Below are 25173 nucleotides of genomic sequence, written 5' to 3' on the forward strand. Positions count from 1 at the left end.
TCTATTAGCTCGAACCAGTCTGGCCATTCTCCTCTGACCTCTGCCATCAACAAGGCATTTTTGCCCAGAGAACTGCCGCTCACTGGATATTTTATCTTTTTCGGACCATTCTCTGTAAACCCTAGAGATGGTTGTGCGTGAAAATCGCAGTAGATCATCAGTTTCTGAAATACTCAAACCAGCCCGTCTGGCACCAACAACTATGCCACGTTCAAAGTCACTTAAATTACCTTTCTTCCCCATTCTGATGCTTGGTTTGAACTTCAGCAGATTGTCTTTACCATGTCTACATGCCTAAATGCATTGAGTTGCTGCCACGTGGTTGGCTGATTAGATATTTGCGTTAACGAGCAGTTGAACAGGTGCACCTAATGAAGTGGCCGGTGAGTGTTTATTGAACGTATCCATTGGAAAGCTACATCCAGTCTGGCCAGGTTCAATGTTTCTTTTCTATATATTCTTTTGTCAGGCTGATGAAAGAGACTAAACAGGGACAGCTTGGACTGCGATCCATTCTAGAGCCGTCATTCTTGCGAGCAAGCGCTGGGTGGTCGGTAAGCTAAGTGTGGTGCTTGCATTGCCACTGGCGAGGGAACACAGCACACACAACATTGACGCAGTCCTTGGATTGTGTTCCTCTCTTTATTGCCCAACAATGTCAAGGTTCAAGGAATTTCACTGTCTGACATAAAAATAGGAACATATAAATACAAATAGAGGGAAAAAAATAGAGAAGTACATACAAACAAAAGATAAAATAAACCCAACTAAATGATACTACTCCTAGCTATTATTCATTCTGGCAAAATGAGAGCTGCCCACAATATCAAATATACATTTGTCCAGTAAGTTAACTAGCATGCATGGATGATGAAATACCTCATAAAATAAAATAAAATAAAAAAATGAATTGGATGATATTACCGACACTCAATATTTTTCACTTCAAAAGTGGAAGGACAGAAACACACTCAAAATGCAGAAACGATGCAAAATTCTGAACACATACAAAAAGCTACAGTGCAGCAAACCCAACAATGTAACCATGCTGCACGTTCAGAAACATACTGCAACATGCCAAAGCAAATGTAAAGAGGAAGTGTGCTGCACATTCAGAAACCTACTGCAACATGCCACAGCAAATGTAAAGAGGAAGTGTGCTGCACATTCAGAAACCTACTGCAACATGCCACAGCAAATGTAAAGAGGAAGTGTGCTGCACATTCAGAAACCTACTGCAACATGCCACAGCAAATGTAAAGAGGAAGTGTGCTGCACATTCAGAAACCTACTGCAACATGCCACAGCAAATGTAAAGAGGAAGTGTGCTGCATGTTCTGGAAAAAAACAAAAACAAAAATACGTTCCAAAGTGAAAACATGCGGCAGATGGGAATGGATAGTGGGGTGCACTTGCTTACAGAATGAGGAGCGCGAGCCGTGCACACTGTGCCCCCCTTAGCAAGGTCCCCCCCCCCCCCCCCCCCCCGAGGCAAAATCCTATGTGGCCTGTATCTAGGACTGCTACTGAGCGAGTTTAAAAGCAGAGACACCAGAAGACAACTCCAGGCCAGTGAATGTCTCTCTGTCCCTGTGAAATTAATGCCATGGTGTGATTCCTTCAGAAAAATATGGTTTGACAGGCATGCGGCCAAAAACATCTGGCTACATGCTAAATTACGAAACTGTACAAAAGTCATCTGCAAATTTCACACGTTCTTTGGACAAACAGATTTTTTTTTTGTTGGTAAAAATAATCTACCATGATGTGAAAGAGCCTGCCAAACCAATCTGTTTAGTGTTACCCAGCAAGTTACTGTGGCTTTCATGATTATTTCTGAAACTAATGTCAAAAATAATTTTAATAAAGATTCAAGCATACTGTCAAATGTTTGAAACTATAAATCTAATTCTAATATATGACTAATTTTGTAGTATTTCAATGTAGTAGTATAATACTGTTCACACTTGTTCAAAAATATTCATATTTAATAAAGTAATATTTGTAATAAAACAGTATTTTGAAACTAATGAAGTGAGTAAGTTACTGGTGAGCTATATTTACTGTATTCCTACATGCACTTGAATTTGAGATTATAGCTCATCATACTCTCGACATACACATTCTGAGAGTTCCTGGAAGTAGAATTATGTCCATTGAACCTGCTGTGAGCGGTAAGTGGGTAGAAACGTGCATTAGAGGGAAGTGTAGAGATGAGTGTGTTTGAGGTACAGACAGAGATATGGGAAACTCAATTTTTCGACGGCACGGAAGATTGAGATGGGAGAAATCATGCCGTGCAGGTGGACACGGTGCTGCACCCAATCACGGGAAGAGGTAGAACCACTTCACTCAGCTACAGGAAATGTGCGTTGACTGTGGAAGCCACCTATCCTAACACAAGTGCCTTCACACACGCAAACACACACATGCACAAACACACTGCTATTGGACTTGCACCTGAGATTAAAGGAAAGGCTTTCAACAGAACCCTCCACAATAATTCACCACTATATTCCTATTTATATTTATCCATCCATCCATTATCTATACCTGCTTATCTTGAGCAAACTATATATAGTTTTATTGACACTTTTCTCTGAAGAGATTCAGCAGTTCAGCATTAATTCTGTGTTAGGTGTTTATGCAACAGTGGGACTCATAAACCTGGCTAAGTAATAAAAAAATTGTACCTAGGGACATCATTTTGCACCACAGCAAGTCTGATTTACTTGCAGATAGCTGCAATCATGAGAGCTAGGTTTCATAAAAAATAAAATAAATAAATATTTAATTCAGAGTATGCTTCTTTGCTAACATCCTTTGATTCACACATCAGGGATGCAGGAGAGGGGAACTCTGAAGGTGGATACCAGGAAACAGGAAGTCATCAATCCTGAACCAACAAAAAACAAAACAAAGAAGGCACTGCAACACTATTATTTTCCATATTGTCACCCCCCCCCGCACCCACTTTATATAAAAAAATTATTTCACTCTTTTTTTCCCAAAAGACAGATTTAAATCCCTTGGTGGTTGCTCTGTTCTCCCTTCCATAGCCTTTGCTAATATCCTTTTAATTGCTTTACCTGTTCTGAAGGAAAGCCATCTGTCTCCACGCACACCATCCTTCATCAGCGGCTGTGTTTTGGATGCCTAATGACAGCTGTTTGTTCATTTCATTAGAAACATTGGGGTGTGTTGTCATGTGAAGAAAGGGTGCCATTTTACAGCCTGTTATATCAGTTATATATATCGGTTTTTTTTTTGCTTACCTTTCATTTTAGGCATCGACATACACATACACATATACATAAGAGATGCAAATTTTGTGCAGTTCTTTAAATCGATCATCGGTGTCCATAAATCAATGTATAACGAGTAGCTGATCAGCATAAAATCTACTATATGCCCTATAAAAAAACACTGAAAATAGGCCTGCCAATTAATGGGTTGGGTATATCAAAGAGGTGTTTATTAATACATGTTCAAACAATCAATAAAACAGGATTTGCATTGTGTATTGAGACCATAACAGCAAGAAACTAAATTATACAAGGACAGATTCACGGACTGAGAAATCTGCAGGAGAAGAGGGGCAGCCAACGTTTTAGTTACAGGCTTGCTGAACTGCCACTGCGATTGGTAACAAAATATATGTTTTATTAATGCTGCTTATGATGCTTAACTTCGTATTAAAACAAATGGACCTTCTTAGTTCTTTTTTTCTGTAGCTGCTAAGATGGTCTTATAATGAAAAGAACACATTGATTCATTCATTAGTGTAAATAGTACTCTGTAGTGCAAATGGTAGGCTATTCATTTAACAAAATAGTAACAGGTTGCCCACTTTGAAGTAAACTCGTAAAACAGAATGAAGAGTCGCGAAACTCGCTAATAGGCTATATTCCAGAAGGCTTTAACATGAACAACACAGTATGAGTGTGTGAGTGAATAGTGAGTTAATGGTGTGTGTGCCCTGCGATAGATTGGCTGTATTCCTGCCACTCACCAAAATGCACGCTGGGAAAGGCTCTAGCACCTGCCACGACCCTGCCCAGGATACGCGGGTATAAATGGATGGATGAACAGCATAGCCTATATCCTATTGCTTAACTTAACACCTAAGCATTTTTATTAAAGTATATTACCATGTCTACATGCTGTGGAGTCAGTCTGGTGTGCAGTCTGCTGAAGGTGAGACCAGTAGCTGAGAAGTCACACGCAGATGTTATTGAGCAGTCGAGGGAATTGTGATTCGTCAACTTTCCACCAGTCAGGGGGATTTGTGTATAATGAGAAACGTGTCTCCAATGTAAAATATAATCGCCAATGTTAGGTTATTCATTGAAACGGTTTATTTAATTTTAATTGTTTAATCAATAAAGTTAATCAATCAATGTTCTTATTAACAATGAACTATTAACATCCCTAATATATACAGTATGTGTTATTGTAGATAGAATTTGAAAAAAAAAGTTGGTACTTGATTTGTCATTCAATCATTTTTTTAAACTACGAAAAACTGTCAGACGACAAAGGCCAAACCTTGGATTTACCTGTACCTAATCAACTGTTTGGAACATCATTAAGAAGAAAGAGAGCTTACTGGTGAGCTGTGTAATCAGAAAGGACTGCTCGGGAAGACCTCTAGAGTTGATGACTGAAGAATTCTCACCATAATGAACAGAAACCTTGTCCTGCAGATTAGGAACACTCTTCAGGACCCAGGGGTGGATTTGTTAGTGACACTGTCCACAGAACTACAGATGCTACACTGCAAGATGCAAACAACAGATGTATATATATATATATATATATATATATATATATATACTATACTATATATATTTGGAAGATGCATACATAAAAATAACATTATTATTATTATTAGTAGTATTATTATTAAGTATTTGGGACATCCAGCCATGTCCAGAATTTCCTTCAGATAAAAGCATTCAATAGACCAACATGTCAACATGCCTTCAGGCATAAACAAGGTAAGGGAAGGAGCATTATCTTCAGAGCACAGAGAATATCCCAGCATTAATTATTTACAATCTTTGCTGCTCTTTTAAGCTGGGAAAATATTTTAAATGTCCTACCTGCACGCTGTTATGTTGATTGATATCCACATTCAAATAATATTGCCTTTGGGGAAATTATATAAGAATATGTATCAAAACAAACCATTTTAATATTACCATATATTTATATGCCTACATTATGGCTAAATCCACTGTGCCATAATGTAGGCCTATGTTTGTAAGATAATCCAAAAACCTACAAACTCCTAAAACACTGCCACATCACCCCCTACTATAAAAAACAATATGAGATTCATGACACGTGAAAATCTTTGATTCCGTGTATATCCCAGGTGTATGAGATGATGAATGCTGGCTGTTTGTAAATTTTATGCACAACCCTGTTCATGTGATTTTCATGAGGAAACAGCCATGAAAAAATACAGATAAGAAAAAAATGATGAATGCCGAAATGTTCTTATACATTCAGATGTGCTCCTACACCTTTCGTGAATGAGGTCCAATATGTCACTTTTTTATCTCCAAAAGCTCTCAAATGAAATTACTTTTTTCTAATGTGAATTATGACATTGGTAACTCATTGACTTTGGTCAAGTAGTCAAATGCAGACATCCATTCCTACAGTTCAGTTATGTTGCTACATTGCCAAGAATGGTCTTCTGCAACATATGAAACTAGGACATGTACACACCACAGGACACATACTTCCATACTTCCATACTTCCCACTTCTTGCTGTGATGATTGTTGTTGAGAGAAGGGAGACACAGGAGGGCAAAAAAAAGTGTAGAGAAAGGGAAACTGTTGAGACCCTGAAGCTTGCAATGCCTCTCTCAACTAACAGATATTGGCAGAAGCAGGAAAGGTCACAATGCTAATCTCAGGGTGGCTCAATTTACTCAACTGCCAGTGCTGCTGCCATCACAAACAGAGAGTCTTCACCCTCAGGATGCTGTCTCATCCAAGCCAGAGCACACACCGCCTCAAGGCTAACTCTGCTACACCTCAGTGCAGCATTGGGAGCTCCGAGCAGGCTTGCTTTTTAATAAGGCCTTCCAGAGAAGAAGTTGACATCGGAGGTGTTAGTACCATAGAAAGCCCCGTGGAGGGAAAGCTAGCTTTTCTCTGGCAGTCTGAGCATCGGCGCACTGAGCCGTGGTTTCGGTTAGCAGCCCCAGCCGATCGCGGCTAATTTCCTGGTGACAGGCCGTTGCCTTTTGATGGCAAAGCAACCGCGACAACACACACGGCGTGGGTCATTCAAAGGCTGTCTCGACTTCGAAGGGGATCTCTCTGCATTAAAAAATACATACATAAATTTCTGCTGATTGGTCAAAAACATTAACTGCCCAAGATAAATGTTAACTTTTCAATAGGCTGCCCATTGACGAAGATCCTGGTGGGGCAACGGGGGGGGGGGGGGGGGGGGGGGGGAGCATATCCCATCCACTTTGTGAAAACATCATTGGCCCCCCATTGGATTATGAAATGAGATCTACATCCTTGAGGCTGCCTTCCCATTTTTATCAGTTCTTGGCACAGGCTTCCAACACAGGGCGCGAGCGGCCAGAACCACTGCCGAAAATCACATCGACGGCATCAGGATCGTGATGGCTCCACCTGTCCAATTTTTAATAACCTGATTGCTTTTGATTCATTTCTGGAGGTCAAAGGTCAGTATATTAGCGAACAGCGTGCTGTAGGAGCTGAGTTGGAGCTCTGCTAACTGTTCCACCAGTGCTGCAGTGTAAACTACAAACAAATGCTGTTTGGAGAGAACGTTTGGCCAAAAGCGCAACGCCGTCTGGAGCGATACCAGATGGCTGGGTGCTCCCTCAGAGTCCTGGCCAGCTTTGGGCATGTTGACCTTCACAAAACCAACAAGGTTTACTTAATTTAAGGATAATAATGTCTGTTAGCCAGAGGTGGCTTTTACCTCTCAGAGAAAGCACAACCAAAACCCTGGAGTTTGAATGTATTTATCATTCATTTCTGTAATACAGAACCTTAGGCCTCTTGGGTATTGTAAGGATTTCATTTATTAATTCATTTTTAAGAGTGATCCTGTCATAGTTTAACATTTATTCACGGCAGGTATAGTATAAACTAATGACTAAAAATCCACAGTAAACCTGTCATGTGGCCTAACTGGGTCTTAATTGAATATTGATTCAGATTTAAGTTGATTTAACTTTTAATGGCATTGTGCATATACAACATATCAGACTTCTTCAACTTAATTTGTTTTTCTCTATCCTTTAAGCACATTTATGAGCAAATGAACACAAATTAACAAGATCCTGACACAACTGAACAACTAATTACTTAATCAATGCACTTTAATATTGTCAACTACAAACTACTAATTTGTTTTAGGAACAAAAACCTGAAGTTATGTACTTTTATCACTTGAAAGTAAAAAATGCATGGCACTCTTGATGTGCTTTCATAAATTTTGCTCATGCTCTAAATGTAGTATATAGCTTAAATGTCTGTTGTTAACAAATTGCAAATGTAGCTATCTATCTTTAGAAAATTAGAATCTAATTCCTCTAATAGTAATCGTCACAGAGTAATCAGGGCAGAGCTGTATTTAGCTTTGTCTGGGGACGCTATTTGAAATGACTGATACTTGTGGATCTCTGTGTGAAAAGCACTACAGTAAAAATATCTGTGCGGTTGCCCTGGTCTCTTTCCCAATGAAAGTAGTTCCTCTCTTTGTTGATAGCAGTGATGTGTTCTGGCTGTAGCCCCTGTCTTTGTTGATAGCAGTAATGCATTCTGTCTGTTGCCCGTCTTTGTTCATAGCAGGGATCTGTTCTTACTGTGATCATGTCCTGCCACAGAGACACACCAGGCCATGCTTCCAGACACAATGTCAGAATGATGAGAGTTATACTAATGAGCTACTGCAATCATAGCAATGAGGAAATGCTAATTGGCAGAGAGCACCCAGGTTATTGAAAAAAGGAGGAAGTTCCCTTTGCTTTTTGGGAGTTTATCTACCTCTTTCCTGCTCAGGTTAAGGCAGGGGTATGCCCTTCATTTTGGGATCCTTTGGGTTCCACAACTCATGTCCTCTCTTCAAGGGACATTTCCCTCAATACCTTGTGATAATCTTACCTCAATGTTTCCTGTGCACCGTTCTTAAATGTAATGGGACATACAGCAGATACATTCTGCTGTTACATAAGTGAAAAACAATTCCCCTCCAAACTGCAGACATGCAAACACCCAGAGCCAGACACAGGTAACACCCCTTCATCATAAGATGGTGCTCCAAAGATGTAGGAAAATAATATGCTCCTGATGAAAAAGGTTGGATGAACTCCACTCCTGTTTAATAATAAATAATTTAAAAAAAAACTCTATTTTGAAATAGATTATCTATACATGTGGATACATGTTCTCCGATTTTGAGATATTTGGAGTTTCAATGTGATATTTCAATCTTTTAAACTTCATCTGAAAAATGAGTGCACATAGCTATTTATGTGTCTTCTTTGCCTCAAGGTCCCATAGTTCACTGCAAAGCCTTTGTCTAAGATGTCTTCGGGATGTACGTACGAGGCTTCACAGGAAGTGCAGCATAATACCATTTCAGGAGACTGGTTTTCCAACAGAATTTAAAAGGTACATTTTTAAACTTAAGAACATGAATCAAAACAGATGTATTTCATGAAAATACTACTACAATCAAAAATTTCCTTTGAGCACTTTTATACATTCCCCTCATCACTAGCTTTGCTGCCAGTGTTTGTACTGAAGTAAAGTTCCTGCAGTGTATGAAATATTCAGATCATACTGCTGTCGAGGCCAAGTCCCACCCAGTGTAGGAGATCAAAGCCAACCATGCAGATAAACCCCATTCCTAAAACATCTCTCTTTGCATTGCGTTCTGCTCCCAGCTCATGTGCAGGACCTTGTCTTCACAAAATACAAATTGGGGAAGTATGAGTAAAAGCATAATTGCTGAAGATGTATTTCACCCAGGGAAGCTTTTTCAGATTTATTCAAGCCTGTGCAAATCAATACATACAGTTAATGTAGGGCTTCAACAAATAGGGGAGAAAAAAAAAATAGTAACAAAAAAAAACAACAAAACATGTTAGACTTACATTCTCTAGTTTTTTTTTTTTTATATCATTAGGAGTTCATAGCATACAGTATTTATTTATTTTTTTAATTATTAAAGCATTTTTCAGTTTATAAATGACTTGGTGAGGTGGTGGGGTTCATGCAGTTCATACTATTCAGTTCAGAGTAAGAATGAGGAAATTATTTGATTCATAAAAAACATTTTGCCTACATTTGAAACTTGAGTTGACTGTTTGCAAACAATTGACAAGCAAACTTGTTAAACTTGACATCTCCCTCCACCCCATCTGCTTGTGGTTTAAAAAAAAAAAAAAAAAAACTTACGGTAGATAAGATTTAACCATCCCTCCACCTCCCTCCTACCACCTTTTTGCAAAATGATAACTTCCAATATTTTTTTTAATAGTAAGTAAAGCCAAATTAAGATATTTTGACAGTCATGCCTAAGTTTAGTTTGTAGTAAATCTCATTTTTTCTGTTATTGTAGGTAGAAATAATTTTTTTTTTAAATCGTTTATACTTGTTCAATAAATGTGGATATAGTAACTGAATTTGTTTTTTTCCTTCTCTACCCAATATGTTTGGCCTGTACTGTATAAACACATATACACACACACGGTGCATGTTAATTATTTTCAATATTCCCTTAATTATAGACATATAGTATCGCATGGGTGGAGTGGGTACTGTACTTTTTATGTAGTGAAACCGTACAGTACCTATAAATTCCCACGAGACAAATTTCCCTGTGATCACGCCTGTAACTGTTTCTAATTAACATTTCTCCACTGTGCACCTGGCACAAATACACAATTACAGAATTTTTCTTGATTGCTCCAATGCAGGCTTTTCCTCGAACACACCCCGCACATTTTGCGGAGACAAGCGCTTTGCCCAAATGAGTCAGAATGCGTAAAAACCCGTTAGCGCCACGACGCAGATCTGATGTGTTTATCAATCCGCCGCAGACACGAATCTGACGCTCACCGAGCGCCTAATGAGACTCTCAGCGGAGGAGCGTTAGGAGCTATAGAGGGAAGATCGAGACACGGAGGGGAAAATATTAAAATACGACATCCAACACGCGCACTTTATAACCCAGATCAGCGCTACGCCAACAATGGCTTCCGTCTGAGGGGGTGGGGGAGGGGGGGGGGGGGGATCGGGATCCGAATTGGAGTTAGCCGTTTCCACTTTAGCGGGCGGATTGGCGGCCGAGCTCTTTATCACCGATAAATCTCCTCCCGGGCTGGCGGGTTGCGACGAATGGCGGGGGCTCTTGGAAGCACGCTGAGCGCGGCCATAACGCGCTCCATTTCACTCTGATTGGTTCCCGGCTCTGCTGGCGCAGACAATCGCTGTTATTTTTACGGCCGGAGACAGACAGCTCAGTTTAACCCCTTCCGCACCGCCGCCGATAAATCGCCGCTCGACGAGGCGCCCCGGCGGCGCGGCGCGTTCTGGGACTGGAGCGAGCGCCCGGAGCCCCACTGGCGTCCCGCCGCAAATCGCCCTCCGACGTCCCGTCTTTAAGGGCAGGATCGCCGCTAAAGTACCTGGGGTCAGGAAGTTCCTGTTCACCTGTGTTACGCTTCTAAGGGCTGTGAAAGAAAGAGATGAAGGGATGAATGGGGGGCGCTGGAATAGTTTAGAACTGTGACTCGGGTCCTTCCAGACCAACACGCATTAGCGTACGCCACACGTGTCCTCACCCTTCTGACAGTTAAGTCTCTGCAGCACCTGCATTTAGCACCTGTGTTTGCCAAAAGTGCCTGCAATACAGGCTTTGATCAGCTGTGCAGGTGATCATGTTTGACTGTTGGAGACCGTATGCTCCTGTACTCCTTAGCTTCCCTCTTCTGTCCCTATGCTGGGCTCTTACTAAATTTTGCTTTCTATCTATTTAGTTTTTTTTTTTTTTTGTTTACTCTTGCTACCTACCCTTGTTCCAAAACTGCATGTCCATAAAATCTTCAGTTTTATAATCATGTAAAAAAATAAAAAATAAAGCAACACACTACAAATATATTTTTCTATATCTTCCATAACAGTGACTGAAGATCCTGGATCGTCTCTAATTGGCTGATAAGCCAACAATGGAACAGCTATTTGTCAGTTCTCATTAGTGCCGTGGCCTAATTAGTGGATACATTACAGTCATTAATTTCTGATCGTTTCATCTGTTTGGAGGGTTCCTGCACAGCATATCCATACAACATTAGAGGAGAAAGGTAAGTTCTTTAGTAAGGGTGTGTTTTTCCTATTTTTTTCTTTTTTGTATTTCAAACCACTTATTACCATAAATCAATATGTCTGCATTAAACACCTAAATATTAAACCATCAAAAGTGCAATTATGTTCTTATTGACCAAATGAATGTATTTATTTATTGTGCTTGTGATATTGCTGGAATTAGTGTCAGACCATAAAGAAAAAAGCATTTCCCACTCAAATTCTGAGAAAAGAAAGTCTTTGAGCCATTGGCCGTCGCTCCTGGTCCTGAAGATCCGCAGGGTCTGCTGGCTTTCATTGTAAGCACTCAAGTAGCAGAGCAATTGATCTATTAAAGCAGTTTATTACGCAATTAATTCAGGTCACCTGGTTTCTTGTGTCTTGACACCTAAATGTGCTTAATTGATCTGGTTGTCTTGATTGAAGACAATCACTATTTAATTAGCTGAATCATGAATTCATTCATTAATTTTCCAAAAAAAAACGGATCTGTACAAGTTGAATGTTATACTGTATAACTGCTCTCATTTTTTAATTTGGGCATTTCCCACTGCTTCTAATAAAAACTAATATGCACCTCTGCAACATTTAAAAATACTGTAGCATGTCCACAGGAGGATGGAATCGAACTAAATTTAACAATGGGGGGTTGCTTGTAAACATTGCTGTCAGTCATTATCTGTGCTTAATTAGTGCCAATTACTTTATCGACTTTGATTACTGAGGTGGCACAAATGAGAATTTTTGAGAAGCGGCTTGACAAAGAGGATATAGCGACCTCTAGAGGGCGGCGGAATGAAGTACCATGTACGAAAACAAGGAGACAAACTGGTGGCCCTATAATAGAAGAACAGTATATCAGTGACTTTTTAAATCTCTTCAGCGTATAGCTCAGACGTTCAGTTGTTTAAGAGTTCAACATTCTCCACACACAAGGTATAAATAACAGAGTACATAATGGGTAGTAGCCTTCCACAATTTAACTGTTCTTTTCAGTTTGACAAAAGAAAGGTACAGTACCTACCCAGCATCATTACATCAATATCATAACTGGCCTAATGTTTAGTACTATGTGTGGTAAATTAATGGGAGGGCAGTTACCTGGGGAAAGGATTACGTATGATAATATCACAAAAAAAGCAGACATGGTTTCCTTGGTGAATACACCAGGTGTTTATTGGGAAAAACAGAGAGAAAAATACGAAACAAAAACAGCCTGTTTGCAGAGCCTCCTCAACACCATAGGGGACCTGCCGGAGGGCTATGCTGTTTCCCTACAGCGCAGGAGAGCAGGTCAGTATGGCACAAAAGCATAACAGTTGGGTAAAATAACACGAATGAGGCACTAACACAGGCCCTGGTCAATATCTCACAGCAGAAAAAAACATTCTACATTGCAATCTCTATTTAGACAGCTTACTCTTCTCCGAAGCACAGCTACAAGGCCTTTTTTAATCAGAAAATGCTCTCAGATGTGCTTGACCAGTCATTGGGCCTGATTTACTAAGACCCTTAGGACATGTGGAACCTTTTAGCACACGCAAAACTAATAACACAACCAACTATTGGTGCCCAACAAATACCACAATCAATATACACAATCATTGGTCATGTTATTGGCTTTGCGTGTTCTAAAAAGTTTTGCATATGCTAAAGGTCTTGGTAAATCATTGCCATTGTATGAGAAGTGAGAACCATTGGCTCGCTAAGTTTGCCTCCAGTGTATCACTTGAGACTCATTGCTCTCTGATGTGCAGTGGTATTACCTTGTTATCGAGCTCTCAGATTGGGCCAGCTGTCTACCATAAACTCAGCCAGCTACTTTGATAGCATAAAGGAAGTTTAAGAGCCGTACTCATGCAGTAAATGTTTTATTTGCTGCACTGCACCATCAGGAGTAGCTGGGCATTCTGTTAATCACACCTTTTATATGGACTCTGCGCACCCTGGATCAAACAAGACACTAGAAATAAGCAAAACAAACCCACACTGACGTGACATATGCACACTGAGCCGTCGCTGGGCACATTTGATGAGGAAGGGGGTTGAGGGTGGGGTCAGAGGAGGGGGGCGGAGTCAGGATCAGGTCAGCAGAGGTGAAATGATGATTTATCTGCTGTGATTTGTCTATAAAGGGCCACCAGGGGGGTGTACTACCAATACAGATTACGGGGTTCTCTTTATCATGAAGCTGACTCACTTTAAATCAGGGTATATCACCATGGTAACATACAGTATGTTGCACGGCTAACCTGGTTCAGGTCAGGTTACGTTCAGGCTACTGGATTGAAACCTATAAAAGCACTGCACTTTAACTCCATTCCTGTAGGACCACATACAGCTCTGGGGTATTTTTGCAGGGCATAGACTATTTAGAGGCCAAATTAATCCACTGACTTTCTCTGAGGATACGCTATACAAAAGATATAGATTCTGAACGCAAGGAAAACAGAACACACGTAAGCTTCTTGAACCCTATGTGTCTATATCTGCTTCCCTTAATTATGGGATAATGACTAGCATCCAGCAATTCTTGGGTTAATAAACTTTGGTGAGATTGCTTCAGTCAATATTTTAAATTTTATGTATAAAATTTAAGGTTTATGTTTAAGTTAGAAGCTCTAGAATGAACAATTGTTACATTAGAAACTAACTGTAGGACAATTTGTGGGAATGTAGATTTATTCTTCAGTAATGGTTAGGTAAATAAGGTGTCAACTAATTAATTTGCACCATTAGCAATTTTTTTGTAAACCCTCATGTCCCTAGCTTTTTTGGTGGCAAGTGTTACTTTTTGACATTGTGATTGTTTTATGTTCTTCGTTCCATTATATCTGTCCATATCAGCAATTTTCCATAGGTGAAAAATAGGCAGCTCAGGTACAGTCCGTGCTGTACTGCTATAGGCTCAGTTTTGCAAACACAGCCACTTTTATGGACGAGCACACAGAGGCTGATTAACAAAGCCTGTGTTCACTTAGAAAGAAGATAACCACCTTCGTAATACGGGTCGAGCCCCACTGCTGTTGTTCGGTTTTGAGAAGCCAGCAGAGCAAAGAAACCCTGGGTATGTTAAGCAACACTTAACAGTGTACCCCCCAGTTTGTCTCCCCTTGTTTTCCTGCATAGTACTTCAGTCCCCTGCCAGCTAGAGGTCACAATAGTGAAGCCACTTCTCAAACAACTATCCCATTTCCACTACCTCAGTAATCAAAGTTGATAAAGTAATTGGCACTAATTAAGCAGAGAGGTTGATTGACAGCGATGTTTATAAGCGACACTCACGTGTTAAATTCAGTTTGATTACTTCCTACTGCGGACTTTCTACAGTATTTTTAAATGCTGTACAGTGGCAGGTTTTTTTTTTTATTAGCAGTGAGAAATGCCCAAATGAAAAACATTTAACTTGCACAAATAATAAAATCTGGCCAATTCTCACCCATTAAGGTTGTGTTCTACTTAAGGCTTTATAACTCCAGATGTGAGCATCACATACACATAGGAAATGGCTTAAATGAATCCATTAGATTAATTTTCATTCATAATTTAGGTAGAAATAAAATGCCCCAAATACAGCTTTAGTTTTGAAATTAAATACTGAGAGCCACATAGTGTAAATAGGTGAAAAATGCATCTTCTGGATTATAAACTTCTTGCCCACAATCGTGCACAATCTGAGGGTGATATGCAAAAATACTAACAATCTATGAAGCAATATGTAAGCAGTGTGCCCTGGTGTCCCTTAGTGTCTCCAAAACTATCCAAAATGGCTGTTATGTATTTCTGTCAATATTAACATAATCATGTATTTTACAACAAATTAACTGTTGTGATCCATGACTCACCTTTCCATAATTCTCAAGTGGGAATTACTATCTTTTCATCAGTATGGGGGTCTATGTTATCTAGGGGTCCAAAAACCTACTCGGAACCTTTCCAAAAATGGATAAATTGTTTTTGTCCATTATAAAGCATACAAATATGTGCCTTATGATGGTTTAAGATGAAACATTGATACCACATTGAAAAATAATTCAAAACCATTGTGACACACATACCATATATTTTTCTGTAGTCTACACTGTGTAATATTTTGTTGCATAGGGATAGGACAGCATTTTAAAAATGGTACTATGTATGATCACACACTTATAATCAATTGTACACTTATGATCACAGGGAAATTTTACATTCATCTAGCACATATCATGATAGAATACATTTGAATGAGCATTCTCCATGCCCTGAAGGACAAGTACCACCTATGGAGATACTAACACCCCACATCTTGAAAAAAACAAGATTACAATAAAATAATATTACACCATCAGAAAAATGTTGAAAACGTTCTAGCTTCATGGCAACCTGGTGAATCAAATGTAACACATGACTGAGTCAACTATGAATGCTTACACTACGGTATGTGAAATGCCCACAATAAAGAATAGCACAAACCTCTTGAAGACACTCAAATTAATTATAAGTGGTATGAATTCTGACAAAACAGGCCACTGTGAACCATATGATAAAACTACCCAGTGTACACTAACAATGCCCCTATATTATCAGCTGTTAGCTAGCATCAATATGCTCAGATTCATGACGTGTTCTTAGACCGCAGAATTGTTCGCAACCGTGTTCTTATAATGATGAATCCCATTGTCCTTGTAAACTGAAACCGCGTGCCAGTTGTTCCTAATTAGCATGGGTAAACGCCCCGCCAATCCCATCATTTTGGTGTCACCCCCCTCTGATGGTGTCACCCGGTGTGGTCCGCACCCCCCTAGTGACGCCTCTGAATAAGTGTGCTCTTCTTCAACATGTCCATGTGTTTAAAAAGTGTTACCTAAGTGCTTAGTTTATATTCAAAATTTAAACATTTGCTTTTGCAGTATAGACCAAGCATTGCATAATTGAAACCCCCAAAAATAAAAGGTCACTACAATGATTTGATTTTTATCATTGATTTACATATGAACTGGCGCTGAGGCTACCACCATCAGAGGCGGAACCTGGCACCTTAATGCTTTGTAAAATAATGAAAATAATAATTAAAAAAATTATAAATTATAAAAATATTATTGTAATTTAAATCCTATAAAATTATACAACTGTAGACTTGAAGAAATCGCAATAACCAAATATTTTGCAGAAACATGTCAGCACTCAAATGTGCGTAAGTGTGCTCTTGAGTGTGCATAGATTCTGTTCTTAATTAAGAGCAAATCCCAAATAAGAAAACATTGGTGAATGTCAAAATCTTTGTGAAAACTGCATAAGTGGGCTTTAAGAATAAAATTCTTCGTAAGAACGGTTGGTGAATGAGGCCCAATGCCCCTATACTAACAGCTGTTAGCTAGCACCAATATGCTCAGCAAATATGACAATCTTCATAATGTCTGTATATATCCTTGATAGACTGTATGCATCTTCCTCCTCTTCTGAACCACTCACAAAATATCCACATCAACTTGGCGAGAATTTGATTTAGCCATGCTGTTGAGTTGGCGAAAACTTCCAAAAGGAAGGAAAACAGCAATCGCACCTCAACAAATTCTTTTAATACTACTGCGTAACTATTCATGGTGTTACGCTGGGCATAATCTCTATTGTTCCAATGAAACATGCCATATACTGTTACAAAGCCTATACTGTCCTCTAATGGATAAAAAAAGTCATCAATCAAACCATAATGAACTGAAGAATAGTAGGCATAAAAGCAAGTGTGGTTTTGTGTATTGGTGATGTAAATACCTACCCTGCTTTTTATTTGTGTGTTTATTTCTCTGACTGATTGTTTAAAACAAAAAATGACAACTGACTCTTGAAAAAGACATCACATGTAAGACCATTAGCAAGATTATACAGATGGGTGACACATTACGGGAAAAACCAACATAAAGTATCTTAGTAAGGTGTTGTGGGCCACCGTGAGCCACCAGAACAGCTTCAGTGTGCCTTGGCATAGATTCTACATGTCTCTGGAACTCTAGTGGAGGAATGGAACACCATCCTTCCAAAAGATATTCCCTCACTTGGTGTTTTGATGATGGTGGTGGATAGCGCTGTCTAACACATTGGTCCAAAATCTCCCATAGGTGTCAATTGGGGTGAGATCCTGTGAATGTGAAGGCCATAGCATATGATTCACATCATTTTCATGCTCATCAAACCATTCAGTTACTCCTCATGCCCTGTGGATGGGGGCATCGCCATCCTGGAAGAAACCACTCCCATCAGGATAGAAATGTTGCATCATAGGATAAAGGTGATCATTCAGAATAACTTTGCATTGAGTGACCCTTCCCTCTAAGGGGACACATGGACCAAAACCAAATGCCCCCCACAGCATAATAGCTGTGTACGCTGCACATGCACTCGCCCACTTGTCAAGAATATGGTGAAGGATGACTCATCTGACTATCACTTTTTTCCATATCACTATAGGCCCATGCCTATTGTTTTTGCATATCTGAACTCTCAAATGGGCATTTGTAATGAGAGGTTTATGCACTGCAACCCTACTATAATATCCCTCCCTACTTAGTTGTCCACGGTCTGAGCACATCCTGCATTGACATTTTCATTACCTTGCTCTACCATTTTTCCTCACTTATCGCACAAGCATCACGGTCATCGAATGTGCGCTTTCGATCACAATTTCTGACCCTATTTACTGATGTCTTTCCCATAGATCTAAATGCAGACTTCACTTTAGTCACTGTTCCTATTGAAACACTAGCCAATTAAACAGTCTTTGAAACTGAATCTGTGCCCAAATAATCAACCTTCTTTCCAAGTCACTTAGATCTTTTCCTCATGCCAATATCGAGGTCAACTGGGCCTGCTCAGCATTTTTATACATGGCACGGAGCATGATAGGATGTTAATGGCTTAATTGTATTACACAGTACACCTGTATGGAAGCATGGGCATTTTTATGTTTCTCCACTAATTTATTCCTTTAATTTTCTAAGTTTTTCCTTTAATTTGTCACCTGTTTGTGTATTTATTCCATATTTAGTTGCAGATATTGATAGTAGAATGATGTGTTACAAATTTTAAAGAATTCACAATTCAGTGAGCAGGATTTTTCACTGCTGTATTGATATACCTTCGGGCTATTTTTGGTCTTGTTGCAGATGGGACTGGGCAAGGGTGCTTGTTAAATGGACAAACTAAGTGACGATTGTAGCACGTAGACACTCTGTATTTGGCATAGTTGTTGTGTTTTGTCTACTAATGAAGCTAGAACATACGGTTTGTTTTTTTCATCAACGGTTTGGTTGCAGGAGCACTGAATGTCTGAGTTGAGCAATCTTAGTATGCCCATGTCCTGGCCACTACGGCATTGCACAAAGGGGTTAAATAAAAATTATTAATTCATTATTCGATTAATGAACTAATCATGATCTTCAATCAAGATCCATTGCAGTGCTTATGGGGGCCACTGGGCCACTGGGGGCCAAGTTTAAATCTATGCGGAGCCCATGGTGAAAACAAACTGGTGGCCTTATCTGTAATGACAATATATGAAAATATAAAAGTTATGAATGTATCTGATTCTATGATTAGAAATACATTTACTGTAGATGTAGAGATGGAGTCCTAGGAGCACCCATGTGTAAGAAAATAAATACATTATATATATGTCCTCTACATCGGCCACATTTTGTCCTTGATTAATGATACATATAGCGTCCCAAGACGCAAATATCGACTCGATATATTGGTCAGGCACTAATGACGATCTGTGCGGTTCCCTAGATGCACAAAGGAACATGCACACATGGTGATCACTACACCCCAGGACGCAGATTCATTGCTATTAGATTAAACTAATTATGTGAAAGCACAAGGAGAGACTGTTCACTCCATTTGCTCTGTTCTGTACCTAGGTCATGTCCAAGGTCTCAGTGCTCCAGATTCCTTCCACAAACCTCAGAGCAGCTTTAAGTTATTATTTTAGGCACTTTCCTGTCTAATTTTGTTTACTTTTCCCTAAAACATGATTATCATTTTATGCCTTTACATCATATGTGATAATTTAATAATCCCCCAGCCTTAATCTCTGAACGGACTTCATGATATAAATTATTAATACCCATATTTGATCACTGTGATGGGGTGTCCTAATGCTCTATTACATATAATAGACTTAATTCTTGTTTTTCTTGTGAATGATTATCATTGTACCTTTGAAGCTTCATCCAATTATACATGTTCTGCAGGCTCAGAAAGGATTACTGCTGATAATGCTAGTCGAGAACTCATAATTATACCGGTGGAACCTGACCTTCTTTTGCAAACAATATGTACAGTGCAAAATTACTTGGGTTTGGAGCATTGACATACAACAGAAACCATACACTGCTAACATATTTTCAGCACTGATCATTCTCATTATTAACAGGACCAGTGAAAGGGGAAATGGCGCACTTAATCAAAAAATGATGGACAGGATTTTCAGATGGGGACAAAAAAATTTAAGAATGTGCTAACACTGCTCCCTTCCAAATACATAGCAATGCCTCTTGTCACTGGTAGTTGATGCGCTTGTTTGTCTACATTGTCACTATGAAGTCCTCAGCTGGATAAGGCCGGACCACAAGAGCCACTGTACAGTTTGCAATCATTAGGGCTGTAATTCATGTAATTTGCTGTAATTCTCTCTCTTTCCTTTTTCTCCAATAAAAGTATCTGAAGCTCAGAAACCATAGGTCCTTGAGGAAACATTCCACAGTTGGCCTGCTGTGGTCCATCACTAGAGTCAGGGAAGCTATCACACAAATATCTAATGCTATTTCCATGTGTGCTGTATCCTTATTTTACTAAATATACTATATTCCATTGAGAAGGACAGAGCTTGTAATCAGGTCTTGTAATCAGGTCACAATTAGGCAATCAAGCCTTCCTCAGTGTGCCTAAAAACAACCCACCGGCAGACATCTTCAAAGCATATGACATAATTAGCAATGAACATTCAGCAGGTTATTACAATAATATTTTGCATAATGAATTGCAACAATAGTTTGGACAGACATTACTGAAAATCAATTCAAACACCTGCATTTTACCCAATCATGATTATGCAGTTTTTGTTACATATTGTTTCAAAATTACTTTTTTCCTAATACTTGAATGCTTATTCATATTTCCAAATTGGCTTCTGGGGAAGCAACCAAGCAAGTACTGTATTTTCAGAAATCGTCTTGGGTGGAAAGAAGGAATGAAAATTATTGCCTATGCGCAAGATTGCCAAGAACAAATGTAATTAATCTTGGCCAAGATTCTGGTCCTCGGTTATAAAAAATAAAAACAGGAATATGAGTAATTTAGACCTTTCAGGTGGAAAAGTAGTCGATCCACCACTCTTCACTATGAAGGAGTAGTTTCCCTCCATCACCCCTGTGTGGAATTTTTAATATTTCATCTTATAAAACTTAAAGAACTGACATTATGTTTGCAAACATTAAAATGTTGGGCAACATGAGTTTTCATCCTGGTCCTACCAGCAGTTTTGTGTTCACATATTCTTAACTCTCTCTGTTCCCACATAGAAAGACAGCATAAACATCTAAAAGCAAATACACGAAATATACGACATACAAGTAATTTTTCCTCTTACTTTTAGTTCTTACCCCGAGTGAGTGCGGTAGAACGTTTTGCATACTATAACAAGGAAAGTTACCTTGAGGAATGTGAGAAAGAAAGTGTGATGGATTTAAAATGTCTGCTCTGACTAAATAGACTCTTAGATTATTAAATATTTTTATAAGTAAATCTGGGACATGATCTGAATGACTCACCAATACTGGGATCACTGTTGAGTATGTGCCAGTAGCAATTCATTGAATTTTTAACATCTGGAGAAACTGGAATGTGAGTCACGACACAAGAAATTGGAAAGATGGTTTTATCTTTCAGTCTAGGAGTCTGTAGAGTTTCATGTTTTATCGTTCTTACCCCTTCTAATGTGTTATTCAGCTGTCTCACATTATATCCCCGTTCCTGAAAGCATAAACACAAATCCTTGTGCGTGTTTGTAGGGGACGTGCCGCTACTTCTCATAGTGGGGCACCAAAATGTAGAAGATATACATCAATATCCTCACATGTAATAATCAGTCTCATAATAATTATACAAACTATAAATTAGCAATTCAAATTAATAATTAAATTAATTATTATTAAAATTACACATTATAGTCCATCTTAACCAAATCATAATATAGTTCAGCTAGTACTAAATTAATACAAATGATCTAGCTAAGCAGGTGAAGGTATTCATTAAGTTCTTTGGATTAGCAGCGGCTGACTCAGTTCAACACAAGGTAATATAAATACAGACAACCGTGTAAATATAATAAAGTGTATTAAATATGAAGTACCGAAAAGGCAAAGCACAATTCTCTACGATGATGTATAACAAACTATGAGTGCGTGTGTGTGTAGGTGTTGCGTGTGCGTATGTGTGCGTGAGTATGTGAGTGAGGAATGTTGGACGTTCTCCTAGGTGGGGGTTGTGTACAGCGGACACGTGTTCACGGAGAACAAAGGAACAAGATGGAGTATGAACGGAGGGGTTTTTGAATCTAGACAAAGCTAGTGAGAAGCAATGGCGCACGAAGCATGCCAAACAGATAAGTTATAACAGATATATGGATATCGGTGTATGTTTATAGAGATCAACATGCTGTGTTATGACCGGTTAGTAATTAGAATAGATCACATGCAAGATATGTTCTGTGCGTGACATATATTATTACTAAGGCAGCGTGGTGGATGGCTTATTAGAGCCAACGGAACAAACAGAATGTTTAAATTGATCATTAAACACAATAACCGTCACAGTTACATACATCCAATCATAAATGTGGCTACATTCGGTCCGTGGCTAATTATACTAAGCCCAGAGTTACAGCCTTACTTGAGTGTCCTTTGCTTAACTTGGTTGTTTAAAATGTTTCCTTGTTTCCAGTGCGAAGTCTGTGGAGGTTGTGGTGGAAAGGGGAATCTGGTCGCCCTTTCTGTTCCAAAACACGCAACCGAATCCTCTGCTAGTCGCTTGCTTCTTGGGACTTGCTCTGCAGGATTCGTCGGTCATGTGTGGCTCTCCTGGTTCTTCAACCCCCTCTAAAAATAACACTTCGTAGCGCTTCGTTCCGCCAGCTGCCACCAAGGATATTCGTGCCTGGCTCCATTGCAGGCCTTGCGAACTGTTCCTGGCGTGTGGACTCACGCGGGAGGGAGACGGGAGATGGGTGGCACATCCAGAGAGAGGACAATGGAAACGAGAGCGGAATGGGAAAGAAGAATGTGAAAAGGAGAAGAGAGAGAGGAAGAGAAAAAAAGAACGAGAGAGAGAGGAGAGAAAAAGAGAAGAGAGAAGAAAGGGCGAAACGCCGGCAACCTCCGTTTTTATTGAAGGCTGCGTATTTTAAATTTACAGTGAGCCAATACTGTTACAGGACAGGTGCGGAAGGGGGCGTGGTTACGTGAGGCACCCTGAGGTAAACATATGGGCTTTGTAGTTTATGTCTTTTGTAGGCCATGGTACCTACATGTTTATCAAAGTCAGTGTCAGTGCTGCAGATTCCTCTGATTCTTAAGAGCTGGCTGTATGGAAGGCTTCAGCATAGTGAAGGCAAATGGAAGCTACACAGTAAAATGTCCAGTGTTAATTCAGCTCTAGCAGATAACATTTAGTCCCCATTGGGGGGCTGTGAAACAGCAAATTGTATTTATCATTGTCTGTGTAATTGTAATATAAAGAACATTTCACCATGGTCTTAATCTCCTCATCAAATGTCACTGTAGGTAAGGAGCAGTAGGAATTATGATCATCCAAGGTTACTGAAGGCCTGGTTCTACGTCCAATGGTAAACCCCTGCTCTGCTCAACATTCACAATCTATCCATATCCTAAAGTAATGATGTCATTCAGACATCAATTTTCATCAATTAGGAATCCCGTTAACTGGAGAATGTTGCGTAATGATGACAAATATATTTTCTCTGAGGTCACAAGCACAATATTTAAGACATGCTATAACGTAGTGTTTGTATTGCAGTCTTCTAAATTTTCTGAATCCATTCTCTACACTGGGGAGAGGGAGGAGTTATACCAGGGTGATGTAATTTGGGGGTGGCACACTGGCTCAATGTACTTGACATCCCAAAATGCACTTTACATGCACCACTGTTTATTTGAGCTAGTTCAGTATTCTCTTTAGTACTCAGATTTTATTAGAGCAGTAAAAGTATTTTAATAATATACTCTCCAGAATTATGCACCTCCCATGTGCAACACACTCAATTTAATGATGGAAACGAGTGGTCATTAAGATGTTTGTCTTCATGCAGATAGCCCAAGGCCGAAGGGAGATGAATTATCCACTCAAGTGGTAGATTCCAGCCATAAAAGTAAAGAGGTGCGGTTGTGGTTAAACCTACTTTACACTGCCATGATGGACTCTTAGAGAAAAGTGGTCAAGGGACCACAAACAGACTTAATCTTCGCAGGGCTGGTTTCATTATACGCATGGCTGGTTAAGGTCTGGTTTATGAAATGTATTCATTTTGCTTGCAATATGAATTCAAAGCATCTGGAAGCATCTCCTATGTTTCAGACAATAATAAAATTAAATCAAAGTTATGAAAATATGAGAAAGGGGAAAGGAAGCTGACATTAAGGTTTGATTTTAAAAAAAAGATTATTCTGTGACACAGCTAAGAGAGGCGATTAAGGACAGTTCTATGAAAAAGTATTTCCTCTTTCCTGATTTTCTTTATTATTGCATATTTGTCACATGCAATGGTTTCAAATATTTACACAATGTAATATTAGACAAAGGGAAAATGAGTATATTCAAAACACATGTTTTAAAAATGTCATTTGTTTAGTGAAAAGTTATCAAGCACGCATATAACCCATGTGAAAAAGTAGTTGCCCCCTTAGTTACTAAATTAACCAATCAATCAAATTTAATTGATAATTAGATTCAGCTGATTGAACATCAGGCTTGATTGCAGCCAGCCTGTTTAATCTAAACCTCACTTATTTTGAACCTCACCATCAGAGTGGAGTAGTCTCCACAAATTTCTACAAGCACACTATGCCACGGTCAAAGGAAATTGCAGATGAGATGAGGGAAAAAAAGTTGTTGAAATATATCAGACTGGGTGACAAAGCCATTGCTAAGGCTCTGGGTCTCCACTGATCCACAGCAAAAGCCATTATCTCCAAATGGAGAATACTTGGAACAGCAGTAAATCTTCCCAGGAGTGGCTGGCCTGCCAAAATATCTCCAAGGGCACAGTGACAACTCATCCAGGAAGTCACAAAAGATCCTCATCCAAGAACATCCTAAAAACTGCAGACTAGACTCAGGTATGGTCCATGTTCATTAGTCCACAATAAGAAATAGACTGGGAAGAAATGTGATTCATGGGAGAGTAGCAAGGCGGAAACCAATGCTAACCAAGAGAAACGCCAATGTTCATCTCACATTTTCAAAAAAGCACCTGGATGATCCCCAAGGCTTTTGAGAACCTTTTAGAAGACACAGATCTCATTATGTTTGGCATAAAGCAAATACAGCATACCACAGTAAGAACTGCATACCAACAGTCAAACATGGTGGTGGTAGTGTGATGCTTTGCTGCCTCAGGACCATGGAGACTGGCCTTTATTGAAGGAACCACAAAGTTTGCTCTGCACCAGACAATTCTTAAGGAGAATGTCTGGGAGCTGCAGCTGAAATGTGATTGTGTTATGCAGCAAGACAATGATCCA

The sequence above is a fragment of the Anguilla anguilla genome, chromosome 12, assembly GCF_013347855.1.
Source record: "Anguilla anguilla isolate fAngAng1 chromosome 12, fAngAng1.pri, whole genome shotgun sequence".
Lineage (NCBI taxonomy): Eukaryota > Metazoa > Chordata > Actinopteri > Anguilliformes > Anguillidae > Anguilla > Anguilla anguilla.